The following is a 25,427-nucleotide window of genomic DNA, read 5'->3' as shown; positions in this document are numbered from 1 at the left end:
CAGCCTCCACCCCACGGCTCAAGCAATCCTCCCACCTCAGCCACCCCAGTAGCTGGGACCACAGTGCCACCACACATGCCTAATTTTTTGTATTTTTAATAGAGACAGGGTTTCACCATGTTTCCCGGGCTGGTCTCAAATTTCTGAGCTCAAGTGATCCGCCCACCTCAGCTTCTCAAAGTGCTGGGATAACAGGCATGAGCCAACACATCTGACCGATTTGCCTTTAAGAGGCATACTTTTATCATACTGTAATAAAGCCTTTTCTTCCTATTGAATTGCAGGACTAAGTTTTTCAAATAGATATCTTGTAAGGAGATGAAACAATTTTTAAATGTATTTTTTCACTATAAATCACCAATTAACCTATTCTGTCTCATAGTTAAAAGTAAGAAAACCCTGAAGTTACCAGGTTCACTAAACTGTCTCCACCAGTCGGTCTCATTCAGTAGCTGTGAGCCCAATATATGGTTTCCGTGTAGATCACAGTGCCTTACTTTTCAGTGCTTCTCATGCTCCCTTTCTAAATGAAGGCTGAAAAAGATTTAATAGATGCAATCTTAATCCTAAAATAACTGGTTTAAAAACTTATACAATGCAAACATATGAGCACATGGAACTTAGTATAATGTTATTGGTTAAAATTCATGCATACTCTTTCTGGAAAATGGGGAAATGGGTCATTGAGCTCGTAACAAAGGGCCTAGTTATACTAAGTCATTGATTTAGATCTTTCCCCTATCTTCCTATTACATTTTATGTATGTATCCATAACAATAAATAATTATAATAAATTGTTTGCATTTAGTATCCTCACTCAAATGGCAGAAATGATGTCTTCTAAGTAATTCCAATTCCTAGTTGAGTGCCTGGTAATCAGTGGGAACTCAAGATATGTCTGTTAAATAGATGAAAACTAAAGGAAGTTATAAATATTTTAGGAAGTACTATGAATTTCAGGCTAAGACCTCAGATTTGTAAATCACAGGGCAAGACTCAGTTTTATAGGACTTGATATCTCCTGGATGACCTAATAAAAATCTAATTTCTAAAACTATAAAGTTAAGAAACACATCGGTTGCATAATGTTTACATCAAGATGATCCAATAATCTGGCAAGGTCAATCCTGAAACAGGCTTACTCATATTTAATATAATGCACTCCACTTGCTTTTTAACAGTATTTGCTTATATAAGAACTTTTATTCTTTTCTTTTGGGTGGAATATGAAAAATAGATTTGCTCTCAAATATCTAGACAAATATATAATTTCTCAGCTTTAAATTTACCTTCATTTTTTTTCCAGGCAAGAAATATTCTCATTAAAATATCTCCTAAAAAAAATTGCTTCCATGTACTCAAAGTCTTAAATAAGAAAACTCCAAAGGAATCCTCTGATATGTCCATCGGAGCTTAAGTTTGAATTGTATTTATTATTGTTAAACCTTAAATAAGGCTCTTAAATAAGCAGCTTACTATTTTCCTGGTATTTTATTAAGTAAACATGGGAATATTATCATTTCAGTTTTACTGATGGAGAACACAAAAGAAATAAATCCTTATTGCCTTACCTCAATAGTCATAAATGTAGTAGCAGAGATTACAGTAGAATTTGCTTCTCTCTTTTGTGAGAAGCATGGTATTGTTTTTGTGGCACTATTAGCAATTATACTTTTTTTCCAAAGCTTATTTTCATTGACTTTTAATTACAAGCTTCTCTTTTGTATATATTCAACATTATTTTGGGCCTTGTTTTCCTTCAAAAGATTTTAACTCTGTTTTTCCCCAACTTAGACTACTATTACCTAGAGTGGCTGGGGAGAAGAATATTCTGCTTAAACAGAAAGTTATAAAATTAATATGTGTATAAGCCATTTAAAATATTACTGTATTACAATTTTTAAATTACTCATATTTACAAAGATAATAACTTCTCTATTTCCTATAAGCTATCCTAATTAATCTTGCTTATGAACCTTCTACTCTACTAGATAGTCATAAAGAAGGTAAGGGTAAAATTATGAGAAGAAAACACGTTTGCTCACATAATCATCTTAATCCAGAGGTATTCTCCGGATTTAAATGTCATGTCCTTTGCACCAGAAAGGAGCATCCTAGGTCACAATTACTTTGAGGAAACTTGATTAATACAGATGTCGATTATAAACTAGGTGAAATGTCTACCAAAAATAAACACCTTGATTTTGGGATAGTTGATCTGAAGCCATGTTCTTTTTTCTGGCAGTGATTAGAGAATAGAACAAGTAGTCTCTAAGTCACTCCTAGTTCCAGATAATAAACTCATATCATCTGAATATGGGTCTTTTCTTTTTCGTGGCTGAGAGGGAAAAAAATGAATGCAACTTGTTTATCCAAAAGTAAGTCCAGAACACATTCCTATTTAATGAACTGGCAAATATTTTCTGATCCAACAAGAGAATACTTCTACTCCTCAGTTCCTGCTTCTGCATAAGCGTCTGTAACAGGGGGATCAATACTGAGCTACTGCATTTTGTCTTATAACTGATTTCTAAGCCAGGAGTCAAAGGCTGTCGAAAGGTCAACAAAAATAAAAAAGAAGGATATTTTGTGTTGAGTCTAAGAGATCTCTCTATAAGATGACATGACAATAGTAAATAATGGAATGGTTATACCTAGAGTCTACTTACTTGCTACTTGTTTAGAATGTGGGCCTGAGAAGCTGGGATGTGCTGTTTATGGAAAATAAATTTGGTATGATTTTAGATGCCTATTAATAGGTATGCTACTTGATAGGGTAAAGAAATGCCTTTTAAAAGCTGGTATAAACTACATTCTGAGTTCAGGCCTACTGGACCATCCATGTAGGACTGATTAAGGCAAATAAAGTGACAAATTAATATGTCACTGCAGGAAATGACATATTGGTAATTTCTGGAGGCAAGAATTTCCTAGCATGAGGTCTCTCTTCAAGCACCAGCACAAAGACCTTACTGCAATTCATGGAAGCCTTTTTCCACTATGTATATTTTAGAAAAAAAAGTTTAATTTAATGATGTCTAATAATCCAGAGAACTGTGTTGAAACTCTGGTTTTGGCCCTAAAAAATTGGGGAGCTTTAAAAAATATTCCAGTCTCTTAGAGACAATTTGCTTATCTATAAATCAAGGATTTTCTAATGAATCATCTAAGACCAAATATAAAGTTACACTTAGCGTTCTTCATCTGTAAGTACTCGATTAGATTTCATTTAAAGCAAGTATGACTAGACTTTCATGTAAATGTAAACAAGAAAATGTCACTTACTTTATGAATTAAAAGTTACTTATCCATGCAATTCTTATACTTTATCTGTCTTGGAATCTTTCAAACATTTATTATCCCTCATACTGAAATCCTTTTATAGTTAATATTTAGTATCTGTCTTTAATTTTTCAAAGTTTCTTCTTTTTTTAAAAAAAAAAATCACAGATTGAGAAAGAGAGCTAATTACTTAAAACATTTTGCCTTAACATCACTTTCCTGAATCAGTGTAGGTCAAAAGTCTAGTCATACTTTCATTAAATGGGAAAGAATTATATCCCAATATTCCAATTTGTTTCCCATTCCAAAAGCTAAAACATGAGTTTCATTTAGTCATGTTTTATAAACCTCATGGGAGAAAATAAATTTTAAAGTCTACCCTTTTAGCACAGATAAGCTATGCAATTTTCATAAGAACAATAAACAAAAGGCCAAGAGACTAATATTTGGGTTTGGCATTTTGAGGTAGGGATCACTAAAGAGAAACATGGACGAATATTACTATGACCATGGTTAAAAAAAAAATCTTATTCTAAGCCTAGTGCCATCCAGACAGGTAGGAAAATTAGATAGGAGTAGAGTTTGGGGATATTAGAACAATGTCCAATAGCAGCCCATAAAATGACCATGTTATTTACCTATTCTGAGACCATTAAATATGTAGTTGTTTGCAAAGCAACTTAATTTAAGAAATAGAAAGAAAAGATCAAAATAACCTAAGATTGAAAGTCACATCAAAACTAGATCCATGAAAACCTCAGCTAGGTCCTGATTGTCCCTCTTAAAATGCTCATAACTTATATCTTCAAAAATGAACTTCCCCTGCCTGTATCTAAAGAAATGTTTCAACTCTACACTGAAATACTAAAAGAAAGTATTTGGTAATGTTTTATTGGCAATGACATTTTAAACTCATAAAATTGCTTTCAATTTGGCATTGGCAAATTCTAGTTCATAATAGCTTAATGTTTTCAGATACAAAGACAGCAGTTTCAAAAGTTAAAAGAACAGAAATTTAGAAAGGGCCAACAATGGCTCTTAAGAATGGATTGTTGCAACTTGTCTTTTCACATACTTTCTTCATTGGCTTCCATGTATGCCAAAAGACTGGTTTTGTGAGTCGATGAATTCAGCCTTTTTTCTTAAAGTGATCTCTCAGAGATCACAGAGCTACTGGCAAGCTCTGTTAGTTTACATCATGTTGGCTAGAAGAATGTGGTTACGAAGCAGTCATCAGCCAAGGACCTTAGGGACGAGAGAACTTGGAACACTGAGCTTCACAAAACAAAGGGAGCTCAAAGAAATGAGTCTCACTCACAGCCAAGTATGACAGAACCACAACATTCTAGCAGTCCGCATCCCAAGTTGAAGTAGGGCACGTCCTGAATTCAGGGAAGAAAACCAAAAATCCCCAGAAATTGAGTCTAAAGAGTTTAACTCGTAACCAGAGAGTAGATGTTTTATATTCACAAAATAATCATTGTAAGTGATTATATAGACTGTGAGAATACAAAGGCTCAGCACAACAGTACTCATCAACCCAGAATTCAAGTGAGCCTCCTGGGAGGGAGACTTTGCCCTTCTGCTCCACCACTGTCACCATGCCCATATAACAAATACTGGAGGCAGGTCCAAGTGCCTGGGACCCTTAGGCAGTTATGGCACCAATACAATTTGTACCTAGTTGGGTGGAGGCCAATCGCTACTAATCATAACTTTCCTTTACAGGGAGAAAGGCAAGTGCCTAATCCCAGCTCAGACCTCCTACGTTGTCTAGTTCCCTACGCCCTTCTGTATTTTCTCAGTTTTGGTGACTCCCACAATTATCCTGCATCACAGCCCCTTCCACTGCAGCCTTTGGAATCCTAATCCCTTGCTAATCAACTTCCTGCATCCTCATCCTGTCTTAGAAGTCTCTTCACCTCCAGGCCCTACAGGAATCCTGGGCCTCCCCTGAGGATAGCCCTTCTCCTGCAGCCTTCTCTCCAAATGGATAGCAACAGAAATTCTCCTGCCCACTCCCAACTCCAAACAGGGATGTTTCCCCTGCTTCTGTGAGGCTTCTGCCCTGTGATCATATCTGTTCTGCCTCATCACTTTTAGATCTGCCTCTTATGCATGCTCTGCCATTCAGGGAGAACTTTGGGACCTGGGTCCACTATTTCTCTGCACCACAAAGTCTGCATAATGCCAAGATGATGATAGCCAGGGAGAACAGAATCAAAAAAGAAAAAAATCTCTTAAATGATAACGTGATACTATGAATCCCCTCAGGAATTTACAATTTAATCAATATCATTAAAAGTAATGTAAGTACAGCTTGTTTATGGCAAAATTCATTTAAAGTATATAAATATTTACATAGAATCTATATACAAATTCTTACCATTTCCTATTCAATAGGTGAAACACACTGTTAAATTTACTTCAAATTTGTTAAAGTGAGAAATACGTCACCAATTTTTTAAATGAAACTGCTTGTTTGAGAGGTCTGCATACACTAAAATGTAGATTGAATTTTACTTCTGCTAAAAACACCCTGCTTTTGTAGCAGGACAAGCCGCAGACAAAACCTCTCAGACAGTGAGTTGTAGAAGGAAGGGCTTTATTCAGCTGGGAGCATTGGCAAGCTACTGCCTTAAAATCCGAGCTCCCTGAGTGCACAATTTCTGTCCCTTTTAAGGGCTCACAACACTAAAGATTTTACGTGAAAGGGTCGTGATTGATTTGAGCAAGCAAGGGGTACGTGACAGGGGCTGCATGCACCAGTGGTCATAGAGAAACAGAACTGGGCAGGGAGTTTCACAATGTTCTTCTATACAATACCTGGAATCTACGAATAACATCGGTTTCTAAGTCATGAGTTGATTTTTAACTGCTAGGTTTAGGCCAGGCAGGCCCAGGTCCGATTTTGGGCCTGGTGCCGGGCTGCCTGTCTGTGATTTCACTTCCTTGTTTTTTTCTTAAAACAGGTACTGAGTATAAAACAATATGAGAGGGTCTCTCTCTTCCCTCACTTTCAAGACCTGATGTTTGGAGCATTACATTTTAAGTCTTATATGTAATAACTAAACCTTTTCTTGTTAGCATTAATTTGTTTTAAGTTCTAGAGACATGTGAGACATAGTCTTGAGGTGAATTTATAAAATTATCATTATTATGTCTCCATTAGTGTAAATTTTTCCCACAATGGATATAGTCTCCCCTTCCCTCAATTATCTGTGCTCATTTAAAAAAATAGTTAAGTAATTAAAAATCATATAAAATCTATCCCCCATCAGATAATCATGAAAGGTGGTCATTCCTTTATACATAGCTTTATGAAATTATATCCATAATTTTTTTTACCATGAATAGTAAATGTAGTTCTTCCAAAAGTTAAAATGTTAACAACCTAATATTTAACCTTCTTTTCTGGAGTAGAAACCTATTCTAGATATATAGCATCCTGTGATGTGTGTGTGTGTGTACAAGTTTAGGGAGTCATTTGTTTTATAATACTGTGATCTTATTTTATATACTTCTCTGTATTAAGATTTTCATACTGATGAACAATATATTTCAAAATGTCTCCAAATCTACTGGCATAAAGAGAAAATAGAGAGATTTTGAATGTAGTTCTGTGAGGCCTTGGGTACGTTTTTAAAAACTCTCTGTGCTTCAGTTTCCTACCCTGTAAAATTATTACCACCTACCACGTAAGGTTGTGGTGAGGATCAAAAGAGGGCCTAGCTCAAGGGAAGTCCTTAATAAGAACCGAATTGATTTCTTTTAATGGTTGTATGATACTAATGATATGAGTATGCTGTAATACAGTATATTGAGCCATTTGTCTACTGAGGGGCACTCATTCTGTCTCCAGTCTTCCATTAGTACAAACAATGATGCAATAAACATAAATGTGTGTATGCCTTACCTAGTAGTGATTTTATTTCCATGGGATAGATTCCTATGATGGGATAGGTAAATGTATTTTTAATTACAATGGATAATACCAGATTACATTTTTGAAAGACTGAAACAATGAACATTTCCACATATATGAGAGTACTCTTCTCCCCAAACCTTTTCAGCAGCAATTTTCACTGTCAATTTTTGCTAGTCTAATGGCTATGACATGATATATTTTTGTTATTTTATTTGCATTTCCCTAACTCCCAGCAAGGCTGAGCATGATTTCATGTTTATTGGCCATTTGGATTCCCTTTTCTGCAAATCTAATTTGCCCGTTGTTTCTTTTTGGTTATTTATGTTTTATTCATTTGTAAGCACTTTAGTATAGTCCAAATCTTCTCTATCATGTGTTTCAAATAAATAATTTCCCCTAATTTATCATTCCCTTTTTAAAATTTTTTCAATAAAGCATAGCATTCATTTTCTTTTGATTTAAATTTAATCGTCTGTCACACAGATTTGGAAATTACGTGTGTCTTGTCCTTTATAACTTCTAGGTCCTATCTTGGTTAATCAACAATTTGAAGGATGTTTGTATGTATATAAAATCTATTATTTCTTTTTTCTTTAATCAATCTGGAACTTATCTCAATATATTAATACTTTTTTTCCAGATTAATAGGATGTTGGATCAGCACCATTTTAAAAATAACCTATCTTTTCTCCTTTTAACTGAAATACCATTTTTATTAAATATCAAATATCCACATGTACTGGGTCTACTTCTGAGCCCTCTATTCTATTCTTCTGACTTATCTTTTTTTAAGCCAAAACCAAAGCCTATAAGGAGGTCACAATATGCTCCAATCTAGTGAGGCAGGTCACTCCTCACCAGTTTTCCTTTTTACATTAATTATTCCGTATAGCCTTTAAGATCACTTCATCCAATTCCCCAAAACCCTATGCAAATTTAAATTAGAATTGTATTACATTTACTTGATTTGGGGGAGCATTCATGTTTTTATACTAAGTATACCTAAAAATTTATTATTTAATGTCCTTATGTATCATTCTATTATTTTTCAGGAGGTCCTTTAAAGTTTTTTTCCTCTTTTATAGCTTGTTGCTAGCACAGAGAAAAATATTTTTAATCTATCCACCTTAGATTAATTTCAACCTTAGTATTCCAATGACTATTCTAAAGCTCCTCATTGTTCAAGCTACTCTCTTTCTCACTAGACATTCTTACTTCCTACTTCATTAAAAAAATTGAAGTTATTAGCTTTCCAGACTCCTGTCTGCACAATCACCTGTTCATATCAGTTCTTAATACCTTTTCCTCCAGTCTTAAAAGATGAAGTTTGCTTCCTCCTGTTCCAGTCCAGGCTGCATTGATCCCACCCCATTCAGCTTCCTCTAGGACCTTACCCTCTTCTAGTCTAATCTAATAGTTATTCTATTCATTACATTGTATTAATTTTGCCCCCTTCTTTTTTTCACCTACCACCTCTGCTTCCTATTTTCTTTTTCTTGTCTATACTTTGCACTTTATTAAATTCTTTCTTCCTGTGGAGAGGCTCCTTTAATGATATCTTGGCCAGATTCTGTAGCCATTCAGCCATTTTCAACCATCAGAAATACTTTATTCTGTTGTTAGTTCTTCTCCTACCCTCCCTTAACTTAGGCAAAAGCTGTGGTTCTATCAGCTTAGAGTGAGAATGAAGGGCAAGGGTCTGGTTCCCAGATACCTCCTTATTCTCTCTGTTGTAGCTCTTCTGTAATTGGGGCAAAAGAGGGGAAGGGAGGAGAGAAAATGTCCCCCTCCTTGACTGGAGAAAGTTGGAGCCCTCTATGTTGGCTGTCCCTGCTTCTGTGGCTAACACCGAATAGCCATCCATGTACTCTGAGGAGCACAAGTTCAAATGCTGGCTTTCTCTTCCAGTGCATGTATGGTTCTTAAGTAAGCCTTAGAAAAGCAGTGGGAGTGTCTGCCAACTGCACATTTCACTCAAGTAGGAGACCTGCCTCCAAACACAGATCTCTTCTACACTCCCCAGTTAGCTCTTACACAGGCAGTCCACCTCACAGCCTGCAGTAGGTCCATTCCCTACCCAAATGGCCACAGTATTGTGTAACTTCTCCCTAAGAGTGAAGTTTATTTCTACTCTTTGAATCTAGACTGCCAGGTAACTTGCTTTGGCCAGTGGAACATAGTTATATGTGAATTTTGGGGTTTGTGTGCATGAAATAAGTCATATACTTCTATCATAAAGCAAAATGTAGCCCTGTCTTGTATACAAGAGACACTTCTAAGACAATGCAACTCAATTAAGATAACAGTATGAGCAAATATGAACTAAAAGAAAGCACAGGCAGTGATTTTAATCAGTAAATATAGAACTCACACCCAAAAGCGATTTATAAAGACTTTTAAAAAATGCTAAGTATGAGAATTCACAAGGAAGATTAGTTATGAATATCTGTGTACCAAACAACTTAGCAATTACTTGCATGAAGTCAAAGCTATAGAATATACAAGGAGAAACAAATACACTAAAAATAAGACAGATTAATTCACTTTCCAAACTAAAATACAGCAAATGATTAAAAAAATATGAAATGAAAAGAATAACAGAAACAAAAGGGATTATGAAGCTGCTTTGCACAACTCTGTGCAAATAAATTTGAAAACTCAGAAGATGAAACAAATGATTTTTTCAGGAAAACTAAATCATTCAAAAGTCACCCCAGCAGACTCAGAAATTCCACAGGGGTCAATTACTATAGAAATTAGTAGATTATAGAAGCATAAGCATAATTAAAAATATCAAGGTTAAATGCTGTAAGATAATACTGAAATTTTGCATTGAAATAGAGGGAAATCCTAAAGAAGAGGTTGCAAAATAGCTTAATTATTGCTTACATATGTTGCAAATATCTCCTCAAACCCCAAATGTACCCATCTCGTCTCACAGAGGAATCTTTAGAGAGTAGGTAATGCTATTTGAACTGTTCCAATTTTAGAAAAATGAAAAATTCCAGACTATAAGTTATAACATTGATGATACTAAAGCCTTATAGACTGCAAAAAAGAATTATCAGCTTTAGTTATGAATGTCAATTGAGAAGACTTACTAAAATATTAACAAATTAGCACATTAAGAGAATATACCATGATCAAGTGAGATTCCTTCTCAATGCTTATGTAAGAATGCAAGAATAACTCAATAATACAAAATATATTAATGTAATTTACCATATTAATAAATTTATGATGGAAAATTATGTTTATATTCATAGTTGCTAAAAGGAATTTAATAAAAACCAAAACTATTCTTGATTTTTTAAAAAGCACTCAAGAATTGATGAAAACATTATACTATTATACATATTTTATCTTAACTTTAAGGCTAGCCCATTTCCTAGTGGAGAAACACTGAAGATATTCTCCCTAAAGTCTGGAACTAGACAAAGATGCCCAAAATCACCACTACTAGTTAACATTGTCTAACTGATTGGCTATACCTCCAACACCATAGAAAATTAGAGGTATAAAAATTGGGAAAAAAGTATATTTCTATATTTTCAGATGGTATGATTGTATACCTGAAAAATCCAACAGATACCAAATGAAAATGATCATAAGAAAATTCAGCAAAGTAGCAGGATATAAAATTATTAATACATAGAAATTAATAGTCTTCATATATGTAAACAATGACTTAGAAATAATGGGCAAGTGGCCGGGCATGGTGGCTCATGCCTGTAATCCCAGCACTTTGGGAGGCCGAGGTGGGCAGATCACAAGGTCAGGAGATCGAGACCATCCTGGCTAACACGGTGAAACCCCGTTTCTACTAAAATTACAAAAAATTAGCCGGGCATCGTGGTGGACACCTGTAGTCCCAGCTACTCAGGAGGCTGAGGCAGGAGAATGGCATGAACCCGGGAGGCGGAGCTTGCAGTAAGCTGAAATCACGCCACTGCACTCCAGCCTAGGCGACAGAGTGAGACTTCATCTCAAAAAAAAAAGAAAGAATGGGCGAGTAAATCCCACATCGATAATAACAAGTGACAAAGTATTAAGAATTATTTAAGAAATGTTCAGAACCTAGAGGAGAAACTTTCTAATAAAAAGGATATAAAAGTTAACTTAGACAAATGTAAAGACTGTGTTCTTTAACAGAAAGACTCATTATCATAAAGCAGTTGTATTACATTGATAAGTTACTAAGGAACAATAATAACAAAAAGTACAGATTTTCTTTCCTGGAACTCGACAAACCAATTATAAAATTCCTATGGGGGAAAAAGTGAACAAAAAATAGCCTATGAAATTCTGATAAATAAAAGCAATAAAAGTGCTATTCTTATTAGGGGTTTAAACATACTATAATGCATCAATAATTAAGAATGTAGGATTGGCTTATGAAAAGACAGACTAATGAAACAGAGTAGAAAAAGTCCAGAGAAAGACTTGAATGCACATGGGGATTTAGTGCACAATGAAGACTGCATGCCAAATCAAAGTTAAGATGGACTTTTAAATAAATAAATAGTGTTGGGGAAATGGAGTGGCAAGTTGAAAGAAAAGAAAGCCAGTTCTGTACTCATGCTATGTTATGGGGATACAGAAATAGGCCCAAATGGAGCAACAATTTGAATGTAAAGAAATGAAATGATAAAAGTATTAGAAAACAACATAGGTGATATTTATTAGAATCATGGGAAGATCTTTCTTGCTTAAATTAAAAATATGTTTTAATTTTTTGTAGTGATGGAGTGTCATTCTGTTGCCCAGGCTGGTCTCAAACTCCTGGCCTCCAGCGATCCTCCCACTTTAGCCTCTGAAAGCACTGGAATTAGAGGAGTGAGCCATGGAGCCTGGCCAAGACCTCTCTTTGTTTTTTTTTTGTTTTGTTTTGTTTTGTTTTTTTAATTGAGACAGAGTCTCGCTCTGGAGTGCAGTGGCACAATCCCAGCTCACTGCAACCTCCGCCTCCCAGATTAAAGCAATTCTTGTGCCTCAGCCTCCCAAGTAGCTGGGATTACAGGCGCCTGCCACCATGCCTGGCTTATTTTTTATATTTTTAGTAGAGACAAGATTTCACTATGTTGGCCAGGCTGGTCTTGAACTCCTGGCCTCAAATGATCTGACTGCCTTGGCCTCTCAAAGTGCTGGGATTACAGGCGTGAGCCACTATGCCGGGCCTGGCCAAGACCTTTCTAACTATAAATCAAAGTCTGGATAGTTGCTTGGTTTGTTCATTGCAGCACTATTCACAATAGCAAAGACATGGGATCAACACAAATGCCCACCAATGATAGACTGGATAAAGAAAATGTGGTACATATACACCATGGAATACTATGCAGCCATAAAAAGGAACTAGAGCATGTCCTTTGCAGGGAAATGGTTGGAGCTGGAATCCATTATCCTCAGCAAACTAACACAGGAACAGAAAACCAAATACTGCTTATTCTTGCTTACAAATAGAAGCTGAACAATGAAAACACATGGACACAGGGAGGAGAACAACACTGTGGCCTGTCATGGGGGGATGGGGAAAGGGAGAGCATCAGGATAAATAGCTAATGCATGCGGAGCTTAACACCTAAATGATGGGTTGGTAGGTGCAGCAAACCACCATAGCACACGTTTTCCTATGTAACAAATCTGCACGTTCCGCACATATATCCTAGAACTTAAAATTAAAAAAAAATCTGGATAGCATAATAGTCAAATGTAAACACAAATCAACCAAACATTTATGTATGTCAAAAATATCCCCTTAGCAAAATCAAAACAGAAATGACAAATAGGAAAGACATTTGCAATTCATAGCACAAACTGAGTGCTTATAAGTATTCTTATATAAGAACTTCTAGAAATAGTGAATGAAAAGGCCAATTTTATAGACAAGTAAGCAAAGAATATGAACAAATAGTTCACAGAAAAAATACAAATAGCCACTAAAAAAATGAGATGATGCTAAACTTCACCAATAAAAATACAAATTAATATTACACTGAGATAGAATTCCTCAACTATCTGGCAAAATCCAAAACTCCTATAGTACATTATTGGAGAGGCTATGGGGAAACAAACGCTTTCAAATATTGCTGGTGGGAGTAGAAAAAAGGAATAATGAAAAAAAACAAAAAAGCAGGAGATCATGGGAGGATCTCCTCTTGGGAGGACAGAGATCATACTTTGTCCGAAGGACTAGATTGCAGCTCTGGACAGAGCAGTTTGCAGAAGCTCACATTTGAATTTTAGCTCCATACTGACTGCAAGAACAAACCAGCAATCCTGAGAGGACCCACAGACCCTCTGAAGGAAGTGGACTGCCCCTGCAGGACCCAGGACCCAAATACTGTAAGTCCCCCAACTGCAGAATTGGGAAAGGGAGACCCTCCTTTCCCAAACACCTCCCACTGGAGAGGCTGAAGGTCTGTTTGTGGGAGAAATTTCTGACTTTACCTGGAGCTGAGTCAATTTGGAGAGCCGAGTGAAAAACAGTGGTAGAGGAAGCAGCAGAAAGGACCTGGGATCTCGCTGCATCCCCTAGCAGGCCATTCCTGCCTGGCACCACAGAGATCCATCAGGAGGGTGACCAGAGGAGCAGGGAGTGAAACTCCACAGGGAGAAGGAAATCTCTAGCTGAACTTTGTAACAATTCGAATGGGGTGAGAAGCCTCCTGGCCAGAACTCGGGGGAGGGCGCAAATCCTGTGTGCAGACTCCACAGAGGGGGAAGAGCCAAGCTCTTTTCTTTTGCAGCTGGGAGGTGGGTAGCCCAGGGCAAGTTTTCAAGCCTGTCATGCTGTCTGCCTGGAAACAGATTGGGGGCTGTTGCAGGGGGCACAGTGGGAGTGAAACCAGCCCTTCGGTTTGCATGGGAGCTGGGTGAGGCCTGTGACTGCTGGCTTTCCCCCACTTCCCTGACAACCTGCAGAGACAGCCATAATCCTCCTAGAGATAGGCAGCAACACAATAATAGTGGGAGATTTCAATACTCCACTGACAGCACTAGACCAGCCATCAAGACAGACAGTCAACAAAGAAACAATGGATTTAAAATATACCTCGGAACAAATTGACATAACAGATACATACAGAACACTTCATCCAACAACTGCAGAATATACATTCTATTCAACAGTGCATGGAACTTTCTCCAAGATAGACCATATGATAGGCCATAAAACCTCAATCAATTTAAGAAAACTGAAATTATATCAACCACTCTCTGAGACCACAGTGGAATAAAACTGGAAATCAACTCCAAAAGGAACCTTCAGAACCATGCAAATATATGGAAATTAAATAACTTGCTCCTGAATGAGCAGTGGGTCAAAAACAAAATAAAGATGGAAATTTAAAATTCTTTGAACTGAATGACGATAATGACACAACCTATCTAAACCTTGGGATACAGCAAAGGTGATGCTAAGAGGAAAGTTCATAGCCCTAAGCACCGACATCAAAAACGCTGAAAGAGCACAAACTCACATTCTAAGGTCACACCTCCACGAACTAGAGAAACAAGAACAAACCAAACCCAAACCCAGCAGAAGAAAGGAAATTACCAAGATCAGAGAACTAAGTGAAATTGAAACAAAAAAATACAAAAGATAAATGAAAAAAAAAGCTGGTTCTTTGAAAAATAATGGGCGTAGTGGCTCTTGCCTGTAATCCCAGCACTTTGGGAGGCTGAGGCAGGTGGATCACCTGAGGTTGGGAGTTCAAGACCAGCCTGACCAACATGGTGAAACCCCATCTCTACTAAAAATACAAAATTAGCCAGGTGTGGTGGCACATGCCTTTAATCCCAGCTACTCAGGAGGCTGAGGCAGGAGAATCGCTTGAACCTGAGAGGCAGAGGTTGCAGTGTGCCGAGATCGTGCCATTGACCTCCAGCCTGGGCAAGAAGAGTGAAACTCTATCTCAAAAAAAAAAAAAAAAAAAAAAAAAGAAAGAAAGAAAAGAAAAGAAAAGATAAAATTGATAGACCATTAGCAAAATTAACCAAGAAAAGAAGAGGGAAAATCTAAATAACCTCACTAAGAAACGAAACAGGAGATATTACAACTGGCACCACTGAAATACAAAAGATAATTCAAGGCTACTTTATGAACACCTTTACACACATAAACTAGAAAACTTAGAAGAGATGGGTAAGTTCCTGGAAAAATACAATCCTCCTAGCTTAAATCAGGAAGAATTAGATACCCTGAACAGACCAATAACAAGCAGCAAGATTAAAATGGTAATTTAAAAATTACCAACAAAAATAGTCCAGGACCAGAGAGATTCACAGCAGAATTCTACCAGACATTCAAAGGAGAATTGGTCCCAATCCTTTTGACACTATTCCACAAGACAGAGAAAGAAGGAACCCTCCCTAATTCATTTTATGAAGCCAACATCACCCTAATACCAAAACCAGGAAAGGACATAACCAAAAAAGAAAACTACAGACTGATATCCTTGATGAACATTGATGCTAAAATCCTTAACAAAATACTAGCTAACTGAATCCAGCAACATATCAAAAAGATAATCCACCATGATCAATTGGGTTTCATACCAGGGATGCAGGAATGGTTTAACATATGTGAATCAATAAGTGTCATTCACCACATAAACAGAATTGAAAACAAAAGTCATATGATCATCTCAATAGATGTGGAAAAAGCATTTAACAAAATCCAGCATCAATTTATGATTAAAACTTTCAACAAAATCAGCAAACAAGGGACATCCTTAATGTAATAAAAGCCATCTATGACAAAGCCACAGCCAACATAATACTGAATGGGGAAAAGTTGAAAGCATTACCTCTGAGAACTGGAAGAAGACAAGGATGCCCACCCTCACCACTCCTCTTCAACATAGTACTGGAAGTCCTAGCCAGAGCAATCAGACAAGAGAAAGAAATAAAGGGCATCCACATTGGTAAAGAGGAAGTCAAACTGTCACTGTTTGCTGATGATATGATCATTTACCTTGAAAACCCTAAGGACTCCTCCAGAAAGCTCCTAGAACAAAAATAATTCAGCAAAGTTTCCAGATACAAGATGAATGTACACAAATCAGTAGCTCTTCTATACATCAACAGCAACCAAGCAGAGAATCAAATCAAGAACTCAACCCCTTTTACAATAGCTCCAACAACAACAACAACAACAACAACAAAAAAAAAACCTTAGAAATATACCTAACCAAGGAATTGAAAGACCTCTACAAGGAGAACTACAAAACTCTGCTGATAGAAATCACAGACAACAAAAACAAATGGAAACACATCCCACGCTCATGAATGCATAGAATCAATATTGTGAAAATGTCCATACTGCCAAAAGCAATCACAAATTTAACACAATCCCCACCAAAATACCACCATCGTTCTTCACATAGTTAGAAAAAACAATTCTAAAATTCACATGGAACCAAAAAAGAGCCCGCATAGCCAAAGCAAGACTAAGCAAAAAGAACAAATGAGGCATCACACTACCTGATTTCAAACTATACTATAAGGCCATAGTCAACCAAAACAGCATGGTACTGGTATAAAAATAGGCACATAGACCAATGGAACAGAATAGAGAATCCAGAAATAAACCAAAACATTTACAGCCAACTGATCTTTGACAAAGCAAACAAAAACATAAAGTAGGGAAAGGACACCCTTTTCAACAAATGGTGCTAGGATAATTGGCAAGCCACATGTAGGATAATGAAACTGGATTGTCATCTCTCACCTTATACAAAAATCAACTCAAGATGGATTAAGGACTTAAACTAAGACCTGAAACTATAAAAATTCTAGAAGATAACATTGGAAAAACCCTTCTAGACATTGGCTTAGGCAAGGATTTCATGACCAAGAACCCAAAAGCAAATGCAATAAAAACAAAGATAAACAGCTGGGACCTAATTAAACTAAAGAGCTTTTGCACGCCAAAATGAACAGTCAGCAGAGTAAAAAGAGAACCCACAAAGTGGGAGAAAATCTTCACAATCTATACATCTGACAAAGGACTAATATTCAGAATCTATAATAAACTCAAACAAATCAGTAAGAAAAAAATAAACAATCCCATCAATAAGTGGGCTAAGGACATGAAAAGACACATTCTCAAAAGAAGATATACAAATGGCCAACAAACATGAAAAAATGTTCAACATCACTAATGATCAGGGAAATGCAAATCAAAACCATAATGCAATACCACCTTACTCCTGCAAGAATGAACATAATCAAAAAATCAGAAAACAGTGGATGCTTGCATGGATGCGGTGAAAAGGGAACAATTCTACATTGCTGATGGGAATGTAAACTAGTACAGCTGCTATGGAAAAGAGTGTGGAGATTCCTTAAAGAACTAAAAGTAGAACTACCATTTGATCCAGCAATCCCACTACTGGGTATCTACCCAGAGGAAAATAAGTCATAATTCAAAAAAGATACTTGCACATGCATGTTTATAGCGGCACAATTCACAATAGCAAAATTGGCACAATTCGCAATAGCAAAACCAACCCAAATGCCATCAATCAACGAGTGGATAAAGAAACTGTGATATATATAAATGACGGAATACTATGCAGTCATGGAAAGGAATGAATTAACAGCATTTGCAGTGACCTGGATAAGATTGGAGACTATTATTCTAAGTGAAGTAACTCAGTTATGGAAAACCAAATATCATTTGGGAGCTAAGCTATGAGGATGCAAAGGCATAAGAATGATACAATGGACTCTGGGGACCTGAGGGAAGATTGGGAGGGTGGTGAGGGATAAAAGACTACAAATACGGTACAGTGTATACTGCTCGGGTGATGGGTGCACCAAAATCTTACAAATCACCACTAAAGAACTTATTCATGTAACCAAATACCAGCTGTACCCCAATAACTTATGGAAAAATAAAAAATAAAAATAAAAATGTAAAAAAAAAAGAAAAATGGAATAACCATCAGGAAGGGGTTTCTGGAAATATCTACTAAAATTTCAGATGCATTTACCTTTGATTTATTTCTAGGAATCTCTTTTTTTATATATATAGTTATATATATATTTCTTTTTATATATACACACATACATACATATACATATATATATTACACCCACTCTATATAGAGAGAGAGAATCATGAGTTGCTTAATAACAGAAATTCGTTCTGAGAAATGTATTATTAGGAGATTCAGTCATTGTGTGAACTCACAGAGTGTATCTACACAAACCTAGTTAGAAACTCAGGCAGTAAGATATAGCCTATTGCTCCTAGGCTACAAACCTGTACCACATGTGACTGTACTGAATACCACAGGCAATTATAACACTAAGTATTTGTGTACCTAAACACAGAAAAGGTACAGTAAAAATATGGTATCATAATCTTATGGGATGGCCATAGTATATGCTGTCAGTCATTGACCAAAACATTGTTATGCAGTGCATGACTGTATATTATATAGATATTATCTGTGCTAATATGATAGTTGTAAAATCAATTGCAATTTTTTTGTTCATAAAGCAAAAAATTAGAACACAAGTATCCAGCAGTAGGGAACTGGTTGACTAAATCACAGTGTATCTATACAATAGAAAACTATGCATCTGCAAAAAAGAAAAAGGAAGAGTTCTATCTACTACTGACTTGGAAACATCTCTGGAACAAGGTCTCACTCTGTCATGTGATCTCTGCTTATTGCAACCTGCATGTCCTGGGCTCAAGTGATTCTTCCATGTCAGCCTCCTGAGTAGCTGGGACTACAGACGTGGGCTACCACGTCTGGCTAATTTTTAAACTTTTTTTGTAGAGATGAAGTCTCACTATATTGCCCAGGCTGGTCTTGAACTCCTGGGCTCAAGCAGTTCTCCCATCTTAGCCTCTCAAAGTGCTGGGATGGATTACAGATGTGACCCACCATGCCTGGCCTTTCCAGAATAATTTTTTTTTTGAGACAGTTTCACTCTTGTTGTCCAGGCTGGAGTGCAATGCAGTGATATCAGCTCACTGCAACCTCCACCTCCCGGGTTCAAGTGATTCTCCTGCCTCAGCCTCCCAAGTAGCTGGGATTACAGGGGTGTGCCACCGTGCCTGGCTAATTTTTGTATTTTTAATAGAGATGAGGTTTTACCATGTTAGTCAGGCTGGTCTCGAACTCCTGACCTCAGTTGATCTGCCCACCTCGCCCTCCCAAAGTTCTGGGATTACAGGCGTGAGCCACCATGCCCGGCCCAGAATAAATTTTTATGTTAAAACAAAAGCAAGGAATAAAACAGTGTGTATTCTAGACTACTTTTATGAGACAGGAGGGAAAAGGATGCATTTATATTTGCATAAAGAAATACTGGGAGGATAAAAAATACATGAATACAAACGTTAAACTATAGCAACTAGAGAGAAAAAGGGTGGAAATGCAAATATAGGAATGAGATTTCTATGTGTTTTTTAACATATTTTTATATTTGAGTCAAATAATTAAAATGAATAAAACAGAATATTTTCTTAGAATTTGGTGCCAAGTTTTAGAGCAAAGATATCTGAATAAACTTCAGCAAAGTAACGTGGTTAGATTATGATACAGAGAAATTGCCAATTGTTTACAGCCAATTTGCCAACTTTTTATTAGGGTACTTTCTTTTTAGTGAGACTTGAGAACTCAAAAACTCTTTTTTTTTTTTTCTGTTAGAGCCTTTTTATTAATTTTTTTATTAAGTTATAATTTTATTAATAATTTTTTTCTTTTCTTTTCTTTTTTTTATTATACTTTAAGTTTTAGGGTACATGTGCACATTGTGCAGGTTAGTTACATATGTATACATGTGCCATGCTGGTGTGCTGCACCCACTAACTCGTCATCCACCATTAGGTATATCTCCCAATGCTATCCCTCCCCCCTCCCCCCACCCCACCACAGTCCCCAGAGTGTGATATTCCCCTTCCTGTGTCCATGTGATCTCATTGTTCAGTTCCCACCTATGAGTGAGAATATGCGGTGTTTGGTTTTTTGTTCTTGTGATAGTTTACTGAGAATGATGATTTCCAATTTCATCCATGTCCCTACAAAGGACATGAACTCATCATTTTGTATGGCTGCATAGTATTCCATGGTGTATATGTGCCACATTTTCTTAATCCAGTCTATCATTGTTGGACATTTGGCTTGGTTCCAAGTCTTTGCTATTGTGAATAATGCCGCAATAAACATACATGTGCATGTGTCTTTATAGCAGCATGATTTATAGTCCTTTGGGTATATACCCAGTAATGGGATGGCTGGGTCAAATGGTATTTCTAGGAGAACTCAAAAACTCTTGAAGAAATCCTTTAGGTCAGACACTGAGAACACAATAATATGGATAGAAGTTCTCGCTTTCAAAGAGTTCAAATCAGGGAGCCAAAAACATAAACATATGATGATAAGGCGCAAGAACACCAAGAGCTATACACAAGGTGTAATGTGATTAACTACTTTCATTTGCCAAGGAAGGCTTCCTAGAAGAGATGAGAGCCAAGCTAGATCTACAGGATGACTAGGAGCTTGAAGGTGATCCTGGAAAGAGGGGACATTTCAAGCACAGGGAACGGCATGTGCCATGGTATTTAGGGAACTATAAAGTTCAGTGTTGCTTTTTTTTTTTTTTCCTACAGGATAAAGTTTGACAGGAATAATACAGGGTGGTTGCAGAGAATAAAAAAAAACTCCAGGCAGCAGTTACACATGACTAGAGACTATGGGCTGATAAAACCCTGAAAAACAAGGTGTGGACCAAGCTGGCTAAGACTGATTGGACCCAACATGGCACTGGATTTTACCTAGGTTTCACAAATAGGACCTTATTATATGGTCATTAACATACTAAATCACACCCCCCCCCCCCCAGTGCCATGACAGTTCCAAGAACATCCATATTTAGTATAAAAATGGGTGGTACTGCAGTTCTCAGAAATCTGCACCTGTTTCCAGGAATTTTTGTGAATATTCCACCCCTTGGTTAAGGAAACCCATAAAGGTAGCAGCCCCAAACCCCCTTGTGGGTGACTCTCTTAAGGACACCCACACTGCCTTTTATTGAGGGTGTACTTTTCCCTTTGCAATTAATCTCTGTAACCTTCACTATTTTCTGACTTGTCCTTGAATTCACTCTTGCGATGGTATCAAGAGCCTGCACAGTGGCTGCAGTCAAGGTCCCACCAGCATTTGGGGACCTCCCCCAGCCCAGTGGTATCAAAAGTACCAGTTTGTTAGCCTCAAAGCAACCCTTCACAACTTGGCTTTCTTTTCATCCTCATTTCTTACCACTGTGGAGGCCTAGAAGTTTACTGGCATATAAGATTTCACAGATAGGGAAGCCCCTGGTCCAGAGAAGCTCCAAAGAGTGGCCCCTTGGAATTGTGGATGTCAAGGAGTTCTGAAGTGGGAACACTGGCTGAGCTAATCAAAGAGTGGTGGCAAGAGTTTGGGGTAGAGAGCAAAACTGTGACCCAGATACATTATACCTCATAAATATTGGAGAGCAAGGCCCATGTGAATATAACTTCATTTACCAAGTAAGTAATGTGTTCCAAGCACTGTCCTCAGAGATCTTTTAATTGCATAAATGATATTATACCTTTACTTAAAATCATTGCGTCTAATGACATTTTAAATGGAAGTAATGAAACTGTGCCACAAAGAGTTAAAGACACCATAACTAACAGAAATTCTTGAGTTTGCAGGATGGCAGATAAGAGAAACAACTTGCTGAAACACTGAAATTCCCTCCATTTGTAAGATCATGAAGCTGGCTGAAATCAGTTGGAACCAATATGACCGACTGGAGTCTGCACAGAACAAGCCTGCTGACATCACAGCCTGAATTTCCACTGCATGTTTTATACTAACTCATTTTCGAATATGCACATGGGACCCATGAAGTAGCATGAATAGGTAACTGCACATGCCTGAGGACTTTCCAGACCTCACCTTTCCTTCCACCAATCACCTGCTAATCCCAGAATCCTCCCGCTAAACCTTTTTAAATAAAATGACTGCCTTAAAGTCAGCACGAGGAGAAAGATTTCAGCTTGACTTGTGTCTCTTGTGAGTCAACTTGCAATATAAAGCTTTTCTCAAAAACTGGGTATCATAATATTGGCTTCTAGCACATTGGGCAGCAAGCCCCCTTTGCTCAATAACAGTAAAACTCCTTTGATATTGTTTGGCTGTGTCCCCACCCAAGTGTGATCTTGCATTGTAGTTCCCATAATCCCTACATGTCATGGGAGAGACCTTGTGGGAGGTAACTGAATCATGGGGGTGGTTACCCCCATGCTGCTGTTTTCTTGATAGTGAATGAGTTCTCACAAGATCTGATGGTTTTACAAGGGGCTTTTCCCTCTTTGCTCAGCAGTGCTCCTTGCTGCCACCATATGAAGAAGGATGTGTTTGCTTCTCCTTCCACCATGACTGTAAGTTTCCTGAGGCCTCCCCAGCCCTGCAGAATTGTGAGTCAATTAAACCTCTTTTCTTTATAAATTACCCAGTCTCAGGTATTTTTTCACAGCAGTGTGAGAAGAGACTAATATAGTAAACTGGTACCAGTAGAGTGGGGTGCTGCTATAAGGATACCTAAAAATGTGGAAGCGACTTTGAAACTGCATAACAGGCAGAGGTTGGAACAGTTTGGAGGGTTCCAAAGAAGACAGGAAAATAAGGAAAAGTTTGGAGCTTCCCAGAGACTTGGGAGGCTCAGAAGACAGGAAGATGTGGGAATGTTTGGAACTTCCTAGAGACTTGCTGAATGGCCTTGACCAAAATACTGATAGTGATATGGACAATGAAGTCCAGGCTGAGGTGGTCTCAGAGGGAGATAAGAAACTTGTTGGGAATTGGAGTAAAAGTCACACTTGCTATGCTTTAGCAAAGAGACAGGTGGCATTTTCCCCCTGCCCTAGAGATCTGCAGAACTTTGAACTTGGGAGAGATGACACAGGGTACCTGGCAGAAGAAATTTCTAAGTGGTAAAGTGTTCAAGAAGAAGCAGAACACAAACGTTTGGAAAATTTGCAGCCTGACAATGTGATAGAAAAGAAAAACCGATTTTCTGGGCAGAAATTTAAGCCCGTTGCAGAAATTTGCATAGGTAATGAGGAGCCAAATGTTGATCCCCAAGACAATAGGAAAAATGTCTCCAGGCTATGTCAGAGACCTTCACAGCAGCCCCTCCCATCACAGGCCTGGAGGCCTAGGAGGAAAAAATGGTTTCATGGGCCGGGTCCAGGGCCTCCCTGCTGTATGCAGCCTCAGGACTTGGTGCCCTGTGTCCCAGCTGTGGCTAAAAGGGGCCAAGGTACAGTGTGGCCATGGCTTCAGAGGGTGCAAGCTCCAAGCCTTGGCAGCTTCCACATGGTGTTGAGCCTGCAGGTGCACAGAAGTCAAGGACTGAGGTTTGGGAACCTCTGCCTAGATTTCAGAAGATACCTGGATGTCCAAGCAGTAGTGTGCTGCAGGAATGGAGCCCTTGTGGAGAACCTCTCCTAGGGCAGTGCAGAAGGGAAATGTGGTGTGGGAGCCCCCACACTGAGATCCCACTGGGGCACTGCCTAGTGGAGCTGTGAGAAGAGGACCACTGTCCTCTAGACCCCAGAATGGTAGATCCACAGATAGCTTGCACCGTGTATCTGGAAAAGCCACAGACACCCAACAGCAGCCCATGAAAGCAGCCAGGAGGGGAGTATACCCTGCAAAGCCACAGGGGTAGAGCTAACCAAGACCATAGGAACCCACCTCTTATATCAGTGTGACCTGGACGTGAGACATGGAGTCAAAGGAGATCATGTTAGAGCTTTAAGATCTGACTGACCCACCGGATTTCAGACTTGCATGGGGTCTGTAGCCCCTTCATTTTGGCCAATTTCTCCCATTTTGGATAGGTGTATTTACCCAATGCCTGTACCCCCATAGCATCTAGGAAGTAACTAACTTGCTTTTGATTTTACAGGCTCATAGATGGAAGGGACTTGCCTTGTCTCAGATGAGACTTTGGACTTGGACATTTGGGTTAATGATAGAATGAGTTAAGATATTGGGGGACTGTTGGGAAGGCATGATTGTGTTTTGAAATGTGACGACATGAGATTTGGGAGGGGCCGGGGGTGGAATGATATGGTTTGGCTGTGTCTGCACCCAAATGTCATCTTGAATTGTAGTTCCCATAACCTCCACATGTCGTGGGAGGTAATTGAATCATGGAGGTGGTTACCCCTATGCTGCTGTTTTTGTGATAGTGAGTTCTCATGAGATCTGATGGTTTTATAAGAAGCTTTTCCCTCTTTGCTTAACACTACTCCTTGCCACCACCATGCAAAGAACAATGTGTTTGCTTCCCCTTCTGCCATGATTGTAGGTAGGTGTCCTGAGGCCTCCCAGCCCTGCAGAACAGTGAGTGAATTAAACCTCTTTCCTTTATAAATTACTCAGCCTTGGGTATTTCTTCACAGCAGTGTGAGAATGGACTAATATAGCCTTCATATTCAGGTCCTATAAATTCTGCCCCATCCTACATCTCTGACTGCACTCTGTAACACCTCTCCCTTTCATAATGGCCTTTTCTCAGTCTCTAGAAAGTGCCAAACTGCCTTATTTCTGTAATGCCCTCTATCCTTTGCTCCTTTGCCTAAATCCTACTTATCTTTCTATTGTAACTTTAAATGTCACCTCCTAACCAAGCCTTTCTCCTAACCAGCTCACCACCATCTAAATTTTACTTCCAATTAAACACTTGATATACTTTCTTTCATATCAGATTTCATCATTGTGTTTATATATTTACTTGTTTAAAGAAGACTTTATTCCCCCTCATGAAACTACAAGCTTCATGAGAGTAGGAATTATTTGTTTTGTTGAGTACTTTAAAAAGTGCCTAACACATAGTAATCCGCAAAGGCTTGTGAAAAGAATGCATAAATTTAATCCTCATAACAACTTTGCCAAATGATATTCTTATCCTTCTTTTCAGATGTGGAAATTGAGGCTCATAAAGGTTAACATCCCCAAATAAGGGTCTACGTCCAAATCCTATGCTCTTAAGTCCTATATAGTCTCCCAAATGAAGAGGGGCTTCTCGTGAAAATGGCCTGGAAGTGGCATAGGGAACTAAAGATGATAAAAACCTATCTCCTGGCTTTGGCTTATGAGGTATGGACAAAGAACAGGCTCTGTTGGAGGGAACTGAAAATGAAGTAAGCTCC

At 38.0% G+C, this 25,427-nt stretch overlaps 1 protein-coding gene across 2 annotated transcripts in view; it reads right to left on the bottom strand.

The window, feature by feature from the left end:
* Positions 1 to 25,427, bottom strand: part of C13H2orf88 (chromosome 13 C2orf88 homolog) — a 63,388-nt gene that overhangs the window by 37,012 nt on the left and 949 nt on the right. The window contains exon 2 of one of the 2 annotated variants that reach the window (XM_057301461.1): positions 410 to 534. The gene's annotated coding sequence lies outside the window, so the exon portion shown is untranslated. Of the gene's footprint in view, positions 1 to 409; positions 535 to 13,660; positions 13,864 to 25,427 lie in introns of those variants that run through there. The other variant, XM_034954677.3, reaches the window with a different exon arrangement.

Source organism: Pan paniscus, chromosome 13, assembly GCF_029289425.2.
Source record: "Pan paniscus chromosome 13, NHGRI_mPanPan1-v2.0_pri, whole genome shotgun sequence".
Classification (NCBI taxonomy): Eukaryota; Metazoa; Chordata; class Mammalia; order Primates; family Hominidae; genus Pan; species Pan paniscus.
This window is presented reverse-complemented; position numbering and strand designations above follow the sequence as displayed.